Raw genomic sequence first — 16,802 nt, forward strand, 5'->3', positions numbered from 1 at the left:
AGTTCTGTCTCATTGCAACAAAAAGTTGAAGTGATGGATGGACCGGTGTTACAGCTCTCAGTTGGGACAGTGTTACAGCTATGTGTTACAGCTCAGTTTTATTTAGAAAGTGAAGGAAAATATATCCTTGAAGCATGAGGGAATGCTGACCCAAAAGACGCAAAGAGAAGAGAGGCCTCAGCCCGATTTTGGCTCCTCTTTTTATGTTTTTTCTCCTCCCCCTGGGCCTGCCCTATGTAAATTAGGCTAGCCAGGAGGGCTGTTTATTTTACCTGAGGTCCTCAATCCGGTCCTCGGACCTTCCTTTGTTCTATTTTCGTGGGTTTTTCTCTTCCTTGTCCTTTAGCCACTACCATTCTGGACTCCTTTTTCCTATTCTAACTACCTAACAATGTCTAGTCAAGAATAAATATTCCATTCATGTAGCATCTGATGTCTGGGAAGCCCTTCAAATGGGGTGTGTGTGTGCATGATAACAGAAGTATTCCATGCTTTCAGCACTTCCTGTAATCACAATGCCATAATGCTACACACACATATACTTACACTCTCATGTACACATACCTTAATTCTAATTTTAAAAATTAAAAGCAGTAAATTCTATTAATTTAATAAATGCAAGCTTATTTTCCTTAAATTTGTTAAAACATTTTTAATGTTTATTTTTATTTATGTATTTATTTATATTTGGCTATGCTGTGTCTTTTGGAGAAGGCAGTGGCACCCCACTCCAGCGCTCTTGCCTGGAAACTCCCATGGACAGAGGAGGCTGGTGGGCCGCAGTCCATGGGGTCGCTAAGAGTCGGACACAACTGAGCGACTTCACTTTCACTTTTCCCTTTCATGCATTGGAGAAGGAAATGGCAACCCACTCCAGCGTTCTTGCCTGGAGAATCCCAGGGACAGGGGAGCCTCATGGGCTGCCGTCTCTGAGGTCGCACAGAGTCGGACACGACTGAAGCGACTTAGCAGCAGCAGCAGCAGCATGCTGTGTCTTTGTTGTGGCACCGGCTTTTCTCCAGTTCAAGAGGCTTCTCTTGTTGTGAAGAACAGGCTCCAGGGCATACGGGCTTCAGTAGTTGTGGCCTGTGGGCTCAGTAGTTTCTGTTCCTGGGTTCTAGAGCAGAGGATCTATAGTTGTGGTGCACCAGCTTGGTTGTTCTGAGGCATGTGGGATCCTCCCGGACTGGGTATGAACCTATGTTTCCTGAACTGGTAGGCAGATTCTTTATTACTGCACCACCAGGGAAACCCCATTCATAAAATTTTAAGGTGGAACTGAAAACCAATTTTATTGTCAGAGTAAGTGGCTAAAGGATTAAAGACTAACCTAGCATTTGTAGCATGTGAAGTTTTCATAACACCTCTAACATGGTAACTGAATAACTGAATCATGCACGCACACACACACTATATTTTCTGGAATCTCTAGCTAAAGAATCTCTAGCTATGTACCTTCAGCCGAGACTGGAAGCATTCTTACTCCAAGTATAGCTTATCAATATCATCAATAAAAATTGTTGAATATCAACATAATGATCATTTTATTGATGCTCTTTGTTTTGTTTTGTTTCTAATAGCCACACACAAAGATAATACATTACTGAAAAATGGAGTTGTTACTCATCACTGAAACAAATTTCTTCTGAGGACATATGTATACTCTCTACTTCAACAACCTACTATTTGCTTTAGCAGAGTTAATGTGTGGACTGCTGTCTCCAGATCAGTAACAATCTTTGTAATATTGAACATAATATTGTAATATAATATTGTGATTATTATAATACTGAATTATATTGTGAAGTGTGTATCAGAAACTATGTGTTCATTGACTCTCAGGTGTGAGAAAGTTAGAAGGTTAAAAAGTGGAGATTGAATGGTGGATGGATAGTTGGGGGGTGGGGTGGCATGAAGGTTAAAATCTTATAAATGTTTCAGAGTCCTGATTTCAGAACAATTAAAATAAGCTATTGTACTTTGTCAATAATAAAATTTAGTTCTTCCTTCTCATTATTGGTTTAAAATACAGATACACATACAGTTATGAGGCCACTTTCATCTCTTTGATTTAATTGAATCAGTATAGCCTTTACAATTTCTTCTTTGGTGATACCATAAATTTTGATTTAATTGAAACAAATAAACCAATATAAAGCTGCCACTCAGTACTCACAGTACAGTTCTTTAAGATTCTTTTTTATCTGAACCAGCTTTAAATCCTCCACTGAATTTGTTATAATTTGCATCTATTTTATATTCTGGTTCCTTGGCTCATGTGAAAATCTCACCATCCCAACCAGGGATCAAACCCACAACCCCCCTTCATTGGGAAGCAGTCTTAACCAGGGATTGCCAAGGAAGTCCCCATAATACAATTTTAGAAGAATCAATTTGGCTATCCCAGGTGGTGCTAGTGGTACGGAATCTGCCTGCCAATGCAGAAGACAAAAAAGATGCAGGATTGATCCCTGGGTTGGGAAGACTCCCTGAAGGAAGGCACAGAAGCCCACACTAACATTCTTGCTAGAGAATCCCCATGGAGAGAGGAGCCTGGTGGGCTACAGTCTGGAGGGTTGCAGAGTTGGACATGATTGAAGTGACTTAGCATTTTAGTTCAATTCAGTTGCTCAGTCATGTCCAACTCTTTGCAGCTCCATGGACAGCAGCACACCAGGCTTCCCTGTCCACCAACTCCCTAAGTCTGCTCAAACTCATGTCCATAGAGTCAGTGATGCCATCCAACCATGTCATCCTCTGTCATCCCCTTCTTCTCCTGCCTTCAATCTTTCTAAGCATCAGGGTCTTTTCCAATCAATCATTTCTTCACATCAAGTGGCCAAGTATGACTTAGCATTTAGGAGCAAGTAAAAAATAATCAATTACCATTATTAACTATGCCAATCCTACTCTTCTGCTATTTTATCTACATTAGAAATCTTATCCAGACTTCAATATTTATAAAGACTTTGAACAGTATTTGTTTAACTTATGCTCAATAATTGGATAAGTTTAACACTAAAAAAAGAATTGTATACCTAGATGGTGAATTTGGTAGCAGTAAGGAACAAAAAGAGTTGGGTAAGACTGAGCAACTAAGCACAAGGTACAAAAGACAAAATCCACAGGACAGTAAAGGAGATGACTATTGCAATTAGAATAATGTTAATTATTAAAAGTGCCTACAAGAAAAGGAGAGTAACCGAGGGTTTACAGAGGCAGGTAAACAAGGGAATCATCATTGAGTCTTATGAGACTCCTAAGGAAGGATTGAGGCTGGCCTTAATTTAAATCATTGAGGGAAAGCAAAGGCAGATCTGGGATATGAGAGAGCAGGATGGCCTTCCTGCAATTAGGTGTTTCTGGGATCACTTTGGGACGAGATTTCTCAAACATCAGTGTTTTTGGGGTATATGAGACTCAGATCAAGTTCAACATTGTCAAGAATAAATATAGCATACACTGTCACTGAACAGGTCAGAGGCAAAATTAAATCTCTAGAATAGAGTGAGGCAGTATGTAAGATAGTCTCTGGAGGATTCTTAGAGTTTGTTCCATAATACTAGTTGGACCATCTGTTTAGTGATGGTGGTAAAGGCCAAGGTTTGTTTGTTTGTTTTAATTTATCAGTTTGTTTCTTTGTTTTAGGGTTTGCAGGATTAGGGAATGACCAAAATGAAAAAAAGAGATATTAACAAAAGAGGTTATATTAAAGTTCCAGAATTACCCATGAGGATACCAGTCTGTGGATTTGAGTTGTATAAGGGAAAAATCTTTCAGTTAGTTAGCACCACTGCTTGAGTTTCTTGAATGTCTCAAGCTAGTATGTCAAGCTCCTGGTGATGTTGTCCAGTCTTGTTTACCTCTTACAAAAGGACCTACAAGATCTGAAGATCTCATTGACTTTCTCAATGGTCCAGATAGCAGCTTGTCCATGGAGAAATCAGCCAGCCCATGGTTTGCTCTGGGGGCAGGTCATGTGGTGGAAGTCACTGGGCTTCACTGAGTTTACAGAGCTTTGTTCAAATCCATGGGGTAAAATGGTCATTTGCAAGGAAATCTAGAGTCCGAATGCAGAACTCAAAAGCCAGTATTTAGCTCTCACTGATGCTGAGTCAGGCAGAAGAAAGGAAAATTGGAAAAGTTAGGTTGGAGAGATTACCCAAAGAACTGAAAATTTGGTAAGGATGAACAATCTGGGCAAAGTAATAGGACCTAGTACTGTTGTGTTGCAGTAAGGTAACAAAATTGTAATAGTCAATTAAGTTTTATCCAGGTAAGACAGAATCTGCATGTCCATCAGTTACCTCGAATTTGCAGAGAGGAACGGAATTGTTTAAAAAAAGAATACAGTTTCAAACTGCTAACAGGGAATGGTGTGCTATACAAGACACATAGTTTTCTACTTAAACACAAAATTTCACTGTACAATTACTCCTCTTTTGACCAAAAATAATCTCAAAGAGAGATTGTTCTTTATTATAAACTAAGACTGGTGTCCTTAAATTTGGTCTAATCATATATAGGGAGACAAGAATACTAATTTAATATACAGACATAAGTTGTTTTGTTAGAAGATTTCATAAGGAATCTCAGATTAAGGTTTTAAAAGCATTTTAAGACTTTGAAACCAAGCATAAACTCTCAATCAGATTTTACCTGTATATAAGTTTGGGCAAATTTCTCTCTCTTAGATGACTCTAAGGTAGCTTAAGATTCTTGAGCTTCCCTGCCTACCCCCTACCCGGCCCCCAAATTTTCTTACTCACTTCAAAGGCTGAAAACACTATAAGCCAGATATAAGGCCAATTTTCCCAAAAGGATTTTGTAGGTATTGGCTCCATAAAGTTAAACTTAGTTTCCTATTTGTTCATATCTGATTATATTAGCATTCTTCTCAAATATGGCACTCCAGGGAAGGACTTGGTTACTTAGGCAATATTTCCAATTCTATCTTGGTACAAAGGAGGATAGATTCTTTTGAATTTAATGTGAATAGTGAATTTCCATGAAGACAATACTGTATGAGAGTTTCCAAATTCTTGAGGGTCATGCTGGGAGGAAAAAATGTGTGTGTGTTTTTGTCTATGTATATATATATATCTTACAAATATTTCATTTATGTTTTATAAAGCATACTACTTAAGTATTATGTTATATATTGTTTAAGAGAAAAGGAGGGATTTCTTATGTCCAGCGAATAAAATATGAAAACATCAACAGTATACTAAACAAATACCACAATCATTTGTCATTAGTTTAGTCAAAATTACTGTAGATGTCAACAAAATAGTTTCAATTTGGTTCTGTTTGTTGCTTCATTTTGGTTTAGCATATTTTGATTTTATATACCAAATACTACAAAGGACAGGTTACTAATGGCTGAATAATCCATTTGCTCAAATTATATTAATTTAATGTTCAGTAGTGAAATAAATGAAAATCATTAGCATGATCAGCATGTTGGTATTTTTCAGAGACTAAAGTACAATTTGTGTAAAAAAATAAGCACTGCAGGAAAAAATACTATACATTCTAGTTTTCATTGGCAGCTCCTGGTTGTTTGAATGCCAGAAGCTGTTTTTAGTGCTTTAATTTACCTATCTTCATGTGAACTCAGTGCTCATAAAAGGCAAGATATTGACAGTTTCAGAGAACCTTATCTCCTCTTGACTCCCTGAGTTATTACAATATAACCCAAACATTCTCCTCAAGCTTTTATGAAGTGTTGCCCACCAGTGTCCACCATCAGGAAGACAGTCCTTACCCAATCATCATCTTTCTGTGCTAAGTCACTTCAGTCCCATCCTACTCTTTGCGACCCATAGACTGTAGCCAGCCAGGCTCCTCTGTTCATGGGATTCTCAGGTAAGAATACTGCAGTACTTTGACATGCCCCCCTCCAGAGTATCTTCCTGACCCAGGGATCGAACCTGTGTCTCTTATGTCTTCTGCATTGGCAGACGAGTTCTTTACCACTACCGCCACTTGGAAAATCGCCACCCTGTCATGCTGGTGCCCTCATTGTTAGCCTCCAGAAGCTTCAGAAATCAATATCTGGTGTTTACAAGCTACCTAGTCTATGGTGTTTTGTTATAGAAGCTCAAAGAGACTAAGACAGATACATTATTATTTGAATATAAGGCATATCTTTAAATATACCTTATATTCAATATTCAATTGTATATTCAATACAGTTACACTATCATGGAACAAGACATCTAAGAAAATAATTAGTTTTGTGCCAATGAAACTCTTCAAGGATCTCTTAAAGCACAAGATCTTCATTGATATCTTAAACTTCTCCGGATTTCATGGGAAATTAAATTAGATACGTAAACTTTAGGCCTGTTAGCAAAAAAGAACATAATAATTTGGTTAATTAATTAACAAATATAATTTGGTAAGCTAAATAATTACTTTAAAATATTACTCAAGCTTTTATTAAGTAAATGCCTGGAGATATGGAAGAATGATTATAAATTTCCTTTCACTTCCTATCAAACCAGTAAGATTTTCTTTCTTTTTAAAATATTTACTTATTAACTTATTTGACTGCACTGGGTATTTACTGTGGGATCTTTGATCTTCATTGTAGCATGTGGGTTTTTAGTTGAGGCATGTGAACTCTTAGTTGTGGCAGGTGAAATCTAGTTCCCTGACCAAGGATTGAACCTGAGCCCCCTGTATTAGGAGCGTGGAATTTAGCCACTGAACCACCACAGAAATCCCAGCAAGGTTTTCTATTTGGTGTTTGTGTGTGAATCTATTTTAGAGTTTCTTTAAATTTTTCACTCTATCAAAAGGGAAAAAAGAAAACAAACAAATTTTTACTCCATTCTTCACTTCATCATTGAACTTTTTTTGGACAGTGTTAAAATGTATCTGAGCCCTATGATGGCTGGCAAATCCCCCATCCTTCTGCATCCAAAAAAGGGCAACCCTACACTTAAAATTAGTAGTTTCATTTGATATGTCTCAAGGACGATTTTTCACCATGGAAATCTACAACTATGGGGTTGTTTTTAGCTAGCTGTTTCTTTTTTCTCTTGCATTCTGATTTGTCCATAACCTTGAATCCACCAATAGAATGTCAAAAGAGTTGCTATGTGTGACTTCCAGCCCAGGCATTTAAAGAGACCTTCTCTTCCCTTCCCATCCCTCCATCTTTTTTTTTTCCTCCTGACTGGATACAGATGATGATGAAAAGTGAAAGTGAAAGTCACTCAGTTTTGTCCAACTCTTTGTGACCCCATACAGTCTATGGAATTCTCCAGGCCAGAATACTGGAGTGGGTAGCTTTTCACTTCTCCAGGGGATCTTCCCAACCCAGGGATCGAACCCAGGTTTCCTGCATTAAGGGCAGATTCTTTACCAGCTTAGACACAAGGAAAGCCCAAGTATACTGGAGTGTGTGGCCTATCCCTTCCCCAGCAGATCTTCCCAACCCAGGAATCAAACTGGGGTCTCCTGCATTGCAGGCAGATTCTTTACAAACTGAACTGTCAGGGAAGCTCAGATGATAATAGACGTTGGCACAACGAACGAGAAGAATCTTTGAATCATTTCTTGGAGAAGAGCCAGTCACTAGACAGCTAACTGACTAGCACCTATTTGGATCATCATATGAATACAAAATAAACTTGTTTTGTTGGTCTGCTGAAAACTGTTATGTCCTAAATAAAACATTTCTTAGGTACACTAATGATGAGAATGTTCATTCTAGGCTACTGTGAGTCCCACTTTATCTCTGACCTTGACTTACATCCCTGTGTCAGACATATAAAGCTGACAACTTAAAATGTATTATTTTCTCTCAAATTGTATTCCATTGCAGTAGATTTCCACACATGGAAATCACTTCCTCTGTTGGTCTAAATCTGAGGGCTATCATAGATTAGGTCAAGTATTATATTTGACTCTTTCAGGTCATTGGGAACAAAGTTATGTCATATACCTTCAAGTGATAGGGGTTTTGATTCGTAAGAATAAATGGAGATATAAGAAAGTATGAAAAATAAATTAGCAGTTGTATAATTAAACATCTTTATAATTGGACTATCACTAAGGTTTCACTAGCACATCACAATTTTATTCTCTTAGAACTGCTCATAATTGCTTCCCTCTAGTGCATTGGTAACCACCTGGTCACATTCCATAACATCTGAAAGATTTTCTCTGTTGGAAGACCTGAAGGTATTAAAATTGCTCAAAGAGATGCTGATAACCAGAGATATAGGACATGAATGTATATATATATATTTTGTAGCTTGTGCTCTTCTATCCTACAAATTTTTGAGGTGTCATTATTCCTATCTCAGTATACTGCTATGTGAGCTTCCCAGGTGGTGCTAGTGGTAAGGAACCCAGCTGCCAATGGAGGAGCCATAAGAGATGCAGGTTTGATCCCTGGGTCAGGAAGAGCCTCTGGAAGAGGGCATGGCAACCCACTCTAGTATTCATGCCTAGAGAATCCCATAGACAGAGGAGCCTGGTGAGCTACAGTCCATGGTGTCACAAAGAGTTGGACACAGCTGAGCATGCAAGCACACATACTGTCAATTCTCACCCCGTTGCAGTCTCTCTATGCTACCACCCATTAAGAGTCTTATGGATTTGATTTGTTTAGTCACTAAGCAATATAGAACACTTAAAATATATCATTACCAGTTTTAAATTTTTAGAGATGATAATCTCTAAGTTAGGAAAGTTAATAGTATTTTCCTTATTTTAGAGATGTTAAAAGTGAAATACAAAGAAGTTAAATAACTTATCTAAGATCACATAGCTAGTAAGTGATGAAGACAGAACAGAACTTAAATACTACTGATATTATTTTACAGTCTACCCCATTGACTCCTGGATGACTGAGGAATGACTGTTTGTCTTAGGTGTTGATTTCTGACTCTATTAGTGGTGCACAGGGTGGCAAGATAATCTAGTACATAGCATGAAAACTTCTTATGAAGAAAAGACACAATAATTTTCTCAGAAGATTTAGTAAACCAGAATGATTCAAATATTGTTTGTTGTCCAGATCCAATTTCAGACATATTGGTTGCTTCTCTGTTTCTTTCCTTCCCTCCCTCCCTCCCTATCCCTAATTTTGTCTCACACTTTAACATTCTTTGAAGCTACATCCCTGCAACAAACATGTATATATTATATAGGTAAACCCATATTTTAAAATATAATAATTAAAGACAAATAATGACAGTTATTTCCCCATTTTAAGTTTGAAGAATGCTGACACCAAAGGAAATAATTTAAATTTGCAAACTTGCCATTATAATGATGATACCAATATACAATCCAGCACTACCCTGTAACTGAGGATCATAAAACTCTATAGGAATACCATAGGCTTTCCTGGCAGCTCAGATGGTAAAGCGTCTGCCTGCAACTCAGGAGACCTGGGTTCGATTCCTGGGTTGGGAAGATCCCCTAGAGAAGGAAATGGCAATACACTCCAGCACTCTTGCCTGGAAAATCCCATGGATGGAGGAGCCTGATAGGCTACAGTCCATGGGGTAGCAACGAGTCAGACATGACTGAGTGACTTCATACCATATTGCAAATAGTTCTAAATTTTAAAAAAGGAATTAGAAGCAGTTTTGAATTTTTAGAAGACAGACAAAAAATAACTTGCTCACACTTTATGTGAACTGTATTACTTAGGTTATTTTCCATTTGTTACTTTTTAAAAATCCAAACTATTGCTGTACAGATGTGTGAATTGATAGCTAGTATTTAATATTAAAAAGATCTATAATTTGTCATATTGGGATATACTTAATGCATATATTTGTGTTGCACCCTGTCATGAACCAACAAGATATTCTCCAGTTTGACACATCACAAATGCAATTTAATTCTGTCAAAAGTGTAAGGAAGGGATAGCTAGTTTTTGTTTCACAGCATGAACAATGCAGAAGTTGCTGTTTTAGTTGTTTAAGTCAAATAATTTTATTAACTGAGAGCATGAAGTGCTGGGGGAAAAATAGCAGTGACAAATTATGTTACTCTTCCAATAGCCTATGCTGTATGCTTGGAACTTTTGATGAGCTTTTTTTCAGAGTAAAAAATTTGTTTCTGCTTTTATAGGGAAAAGGAAATTAGCAGATTTATAAGTGTGGATTAATGTTATCTCAAATGTTCTATCATATCACTGAATTAATTAAGACATTAACAATTAAGTAGTGAGTAGTAATATTATATGATTATTTTTTTAAGATGCTAAAACAAATACATCATATATTCCAGTTTCTATATCAAACAGTTTTTACTAAAGTCTTGCCATTGCTGCTGAGCTAGTCAAAATGATCTTGCTAAACTATCCCCTGGACTTTTTAGAGGTAAAAGTGAAACAGGAAAGGAAACCCTTCTGTGCATAATCATAGTCCACAGTTTGGTTCCAACTCTGGGACAGATATTCTGAGAGATATTTGTTTCTTCCAAGTCATTGACCTTTGATATTGGCTTAGATGGATGAAATACATGCTATAATGATATGGCTGTTTCCTGGTTGTGCTCTTCCGTATCTGCTCAGAATTTCTTCCTTAACAGTTTAAAATTTAACATAGTTCCTGGCATATGATTGGCATTCAATATATACTTGTAAATAAATACTTTAAACATTTTGTTTAAATTATAACTCTAAAATGAGTTGTACTTTGTCCATATTGACTTATATTATTGTCTTTCAAGTTTAAGGGGAAACTTCTACAATATAAGATTTGAATAACTCATTGATACTAAAATGGTCATCATTCTCAAATTTTTGTTTTGTTTGTTTGTTGGTTTGTTTACTTTGCTTTATCCTAGGAGAATGAAAAAGGATACAAGTTTATGAACTGGTTTATGTGGTATCAGAAAGTAGTCATTTTTTAATATATGTTATTTCACCTATTTCCTATAGTCCTAAAAGTACCTGTTTTTATTTATCCTTTTCTGAAAAATTAACCAACATAGCTTAAAGAGAGAGGTGGTCTATTGTATGCTAAATACACAGAGACTTTGGAATCAGCACTTATTAACACTCTAGCTCCCAAATTTACAAACTGACCTTGAGAAAGTTATCTATCTGAACTTCAAATTTCATTTATAGGAATCCTATTAATTTCAAATTTATTTTCAAATTTATTAAAATTCCTATAAATTTCATTTATAGGAATCAAGGTTTAAGGTTGCTGTGAGAGTTAATGAGATTAGTCATAGGAGAAGTTTATCATAGTACTTATTACATATGTGTCCAGTATCTGGTAAGAGAAAGAGATTAAATAATTTGTGAAGACCAAAAAGTTGGCAGTGAGAGCAGGAAATTTTATGATTTGATGAATCTTTCAATTTATGCTGTGAAATCTACACTGGCTTTGAATTCTACAGAAAGTAAGAACTTAAATAATTCCAGGTTTTCTTTTTTTTTTTTTTAATTCCAGGTTTTCTAATTATCTGTTGATTGTTCTTTTTTTTTTCTGAATCTCTAGTTGCTTTCATTAATCGGTAAAAAATATTAGCCAAGTTTGTGAGAGTAAGCCTTATCTCAGTAAATAAATGGAAGCTTAAAAAACTTTAAAACTCTTTGTGTTCCCTTTGAGATATGGTATTTCACATAGAAGATCTTTAAAAATCTACTTAAAAAGGTATTTGGACAAGTGGCTATATGACAGTGCAATAGAGCAGTTGTAAAGAGATACAAGTAAGTGTAACTCAGGTGGAGAAATGGTATTTTTAAGGGTGTATTGAGACAGGCCAACAGTCTTCATTATCTGAGTTGATATCTCTAAGTACATTTTACATCTTCACTGTCATGTCTGCTTACCATTTCTATTAAATGTCTCAAAACTGATTTCTATTTCAACAATATTTGTAAAAAAAAAGACAGCTAAATATACTGGTGATTGTGACCTCAGTTCAGTTCAGTTCAGTCTCTCAGTCGTGTCAGACTCTTTGCGACCCCATGAATCGCAGCACGCCAGGCCTCCCTGTCCATCACCATCTCCCGGAGTTCACTCAAGCTCACATCCATCAAGCTGGTGATGCCATCCAGCCATCTCCTCTGTCGTCCCCTGCTCCTCCTGCCCCCAATCCCTCCCAGCATCACAGTCTTTTCCAGTGAGTCAACTCTTCTCATGAGGTGGCCAAAGTACTGGAGCTTCAGCTTTAGCATCATTCCTTCCAAAGAACACCCAGGGCTGATCTCCTTTAGAATGGACTGGTTGGATCTCTTTGCAGTCCAAGGGACTCTCAGGAGTCTTCTCCAACACCACAGTTCAAAAGCATCAATTCTTCAGCGCTCAGCTTTCTTCACAGTCTTATTCTTGCATCCATACATGACCGCTGGAGAAACCATAGCCTTGACTAGATGGACCTTTGTTGGCAAAGTAATGTCTCTGCTTTTCAATATGCTATCTAGGTTGGTCATAACTTTTTTTCCAAGGAGTAAGTGTCTTTTAATTTCATAGCTGCAGTCACCATCTGCAGTGATTTTGGAGCCCAAAAAGATAAAGTCTGACACTGTTTCCCCATCTATTTCCCATGAAGTGATGGGACCGGATGCCATGATCTTCATTTCTGAATGTTGAGCTTTAACCCAACTTTTTCACTCTCCTCTTTCACTTTCATCACGAGGCTTTTTAGTTCCTCTTCACTTTCTGCCTACCGTGGTGCAAATCCAAAATGAAGGATCCAAAATCAGATATCTAAGGATTAGGAAAAAACAAAATCTAGTGTTTTCAAGAGAACATGAAGTTTACATTGTAAATACAATGTCCCAGATACCAATGTTGGCTGAAAAAAATGCACAACATGAGAGTTGTAAGTTAAGTTTTATTTGGGGCAAAATGAGGACTGAAGCAAGAGAGACAGCACCTCAGATAGCTCTGAGAACATCCTCCAAACAGGCAGTGCAGGAAGATCAATATATGTGATTTTGGTGAAGGGAGAGTTCATGCAATCAAGTCCTTATCTTACAATAGGTTTTCTGCTAGTCACGAGGAGCTGATATCACCATGAAGGGATTTAGTGACTTTCTAAAATATGAAGAGATGCAAGAATTGGGATCGTGATTTAGTTCCTGAAAGTATCTAATGATCTATAGATCTGTTCCAACAGTTTCCCTGGAGCACAGAGAACCTCATTCTCTACCTCGAACTCCTTTCCTGGCATGTTGAAGGTCAACAACTGAAGTAGCACAAGGTTTAGTCTCCTCAGAGGTGGATGGCAAATGTGCTTGGCAAGCACCAATTTGTAGTTGACACCAACAATACTTCAAACAAACGTAAAAGCAAGGATTTCTTGGATTCTAGACATAGGAGTTGTGGCTCTCATTTTTCATATAGCATGCCATTCTAGTTATTTATATGTTGATCTCCTAGCCTGGCTTCCCTGGTAGCTCATACAGAAAAGAATCCCCCTACAGGAGACCTGGGTTTGATTCCTGGGTCTGGAAGATCCCCTGGAGAAGGGAATGGCAAACAACTCCAGTGTTCTTGTCTGGAGAATCCCACGGACAGAGGAACCTAGCAGGCTACAGTCCACTGGGTCATAAAGAGTCAGACATGACTGAGCAATGAACACATTAACTCTTACTTTCGGCCTGGCACCCGCCTTTCTAAATCTTTCTGTGTATTGCTTTGCTAAGGATGTGCAAACTCTAATTTTTCCAGTTCAATTGCCAAGTGTCTTCCTGTTGGGTACTTCCAATGGGAGGCCAGCAGGCACTGATTGAAGATAAGATTATAGAAAAATGGGAGAAAAATCCCTACCTCTGATACCCACAGCTAGCATGTACTGAAAGTGACTGGCAGAGCAGTGGGTGAGATAGTTCGTGAGTTGAGCAGTCAGGGAGAAGCATATTGGTTGTTCTTGTTGTGATCACAGAAGGGAGTATGAGAGCATTTCCAATCATGTTTTAGGAAGTGTGAGCGCATGGGTTCCAGCCAGGAATATTAATATCGTGTGTTCTCTGGTATCACCTTTTTCTTTTTTCTCCTTAATGTTTCTCACTTGGATTCTTTTTGTATTGCAGTTTACTGTTTCTAGCCTTTCTATGTTCTTGGAAGGCAATTTCCTACAGTAAGGGCCCGATGTTTGAAATATTTGGAATGCTTCTCATTCATATCTCTACATTTTACTCATTATAGAAGGTTTATTTAGAATTCATATATTAAGTAAATGTGTATTGTATTACTAGGTTTTCTGTGAGCTCATCTGTAAATTCACATCTCAAGTTATTAGGAGAGCTCCAGTTTGGTGACATTTTATATGATCTTTAGTTTTCTATGTGGAACTTAGAAGGCAGAATTCTTGCTCTTGGACTTTGAGTTTAGGTGAATCAGAAGCAACGGCTTCCTGCTTCATAGTTTGTTATTTGTTCTGGACAGGTGTGCTGTTATTAATGAACAACTCAAACCTATTCTTAAACAGAGACTTGTCCCCAGAGCTCACTGTGAAGTTATGGTCACTACTCACTCTCCTGACAAAGCTGGGTCCTTTAATGAACATCAGGGTTAACCTAGAGCTGTGCAATTCCCTGTCTTGTCTTTCTGAGATGAGAGTTCCATGGTATGATGAAAAACACTCTGGTCTCTCCTAACTAATGAGAAGCAAACCTATTGCCTGGGCAAAGAGAGTGCAGAGAATGTGCCTCAGAGGGATCACTGAAACTCTCCAGAAAACTATATTCAGGATCACTACAGATCTCAGTACAGTAGTTTTCATATCTTTACTTGAAAGGGGCATAAAACAGAATTAGTCTTCACGTGGTGAAGACTAAATCACTTACTCTAATGTGATCATTATTTACCTAAAAAGAAATACTTTGCATAGTTATATAATTTCACATCTCATAAAACATCTGGACTGTGTGCATCATTGGCTTCTCCAAGCACAGACTGCAGACTGGATCCCCAGACCCAGCAGCTAGCTCTCTGCAGAAAGGAACCTCATAACAAGAAGAGTCATTGGGCCAGAATTCTATGTTGGAAAGCAATGGTAAACAAAGAAAATACATACTCTGTATGAGCTCTGGAGTGTGAGTAGAATTTGCCCTTTAACTTGATTCACTAATTTATGGAAACAGTAAATGGTGTTGCTTGTTCCTCTCCAATCATTCCCTCTATTTTATTCAAAGGATTTTTCCAGGAGTCATTTCTAAGAACTTCTCATGAAAGTTGCTAGAATAGTCATGGTCAGAAATGTGACCTTCCTGAAAAACACCTCTTCCCCTATAACCAATTATAATTAACCAAAGCAAACTTAAAATACCACAAACTATAATACATATGACCTATAAAGTAGGATTTTGAACAACTGGTAAGAGAAGAACAGAAGTTAGCATATAAACCCTGTTTTTCACACACACACACACACACACCCCTACACATGTAGTTTTACATACATATGCAAGCAGTCTCCTTTTTAAAACTGTAATTTGCTTGAGAAGATTTATGTTTTAATTAATTTTTGAGTTGTTCAAAGCAGTTGCCACAGAAGTCTAACATAATGCTAAATAGAAGAGAAATTTATTGAGTGTCTAATATATGCCAGGCATTATTCTAAGCACTGTATGTCTTTGGATTCACACAATAACTCAAAAGTATGCATTATTGTTATATTAATCACTCAAGATACTAATACACATTTTGAATAGGATTATTGAAAACAGCAATACACATAGGGAAACATGTTTGCTTTTACTTCACTTCTCTAAAGCAGAAGTCATGTAATATCATTTCCCTCACAATGACCATCATTAGTGATGATTAGCCATTACAGGATTGTACACAAATAAAATCAGCCTCAGATAAACCTACTCCCTAGGGCCCTGACTCTATCCTTTTCAAACTTTTTGGTTCATGAATGTGCTAACATGTCATAGTATTTACTTGAATATCCAAACCTGGAACAACTTGAAATAATCTAAGAATTAAACTATCAAAATTTGTTTTTGTTTTACCCAGAAATACTTCCCATGTTTCTGTTCAGCCTAGCTATATTTTTAGTACTACTGTACTCTCTATCCCTCAGAAAACATTACTTTTATTTTTTTCTCCTGTTTTATTAAATTCAGGCTTTAACTTTATGTTCTTGATTGTCTTCCCACAATGCCCACCTTTTGTGGCTCCTTCAGGCCTCATAACTAAAACTTCAGGTCAAGCCAGTGACAATGCCCCATGTTCTAAACATTAGATGCTTGAGGTTGTGATTGGTCATTCCGGTAAATGACGAGAGATGGGTCTTCAGGGATCAGAAGATCTATGGGTCACATATTGAAGCAGGGCGGGGGAATGGCTTTCCTCTGCTGGGGGTGGTGTTTTATGAAGCCCTGTTACCAAGCTTGCTTGCAGGCTCTCCTGGGCATAGCTGCTCTCTTTCTTTCCCAGATCCACTGTATTTACTGTATGATTCTTACCTAACATAATCCTCTCCTTATTTATTGTGGAAAAATGATTTTATCACATAATTCTCTGGCCTTCTTTCTTTTTTGTTGTGAAACAGCAACTGCAGCTGCTCCTTGAGAGGTTTAAAAACATCAATCAGTGTCACAGCTAGAGGTAGAGTGATGAAGACTCAGTTTTTACTTTTTTTGTTTGTTTTCTCATTTTAACCTTCTCTGAGAGACATTTTTTTTTTTTTTGCATAAAGTGAAAGAAATACATGGTAAAATTTTAAGAGCAGCTGGATCTTTGCCCCTACCTGTGAGTGTGGAAGAGAAGGAAGCAATTCCCTACTCTAGCCCCTGGCCATTAAAGCTCCATAATCTTTGCTTCCTCTGCTTTTCAGCCACTTCTTAGTGCCAC

This window comes from Oryx dammah, unplaced genomic scaffold (assembly GCF_014754425.2).
Source record: "Oryx dammah isolate SB20612 unplaced genomic scaffold, SCBI_Odam_1.1 HiC_scaffold_12, whole genome shotgun sequence".
NCBI classification, from domain to species: Eukaryota; Metazoa; Chordata; class Mammalia; order Artiodactyla; family Bovidae; genus Oryx; species Oryx dammah.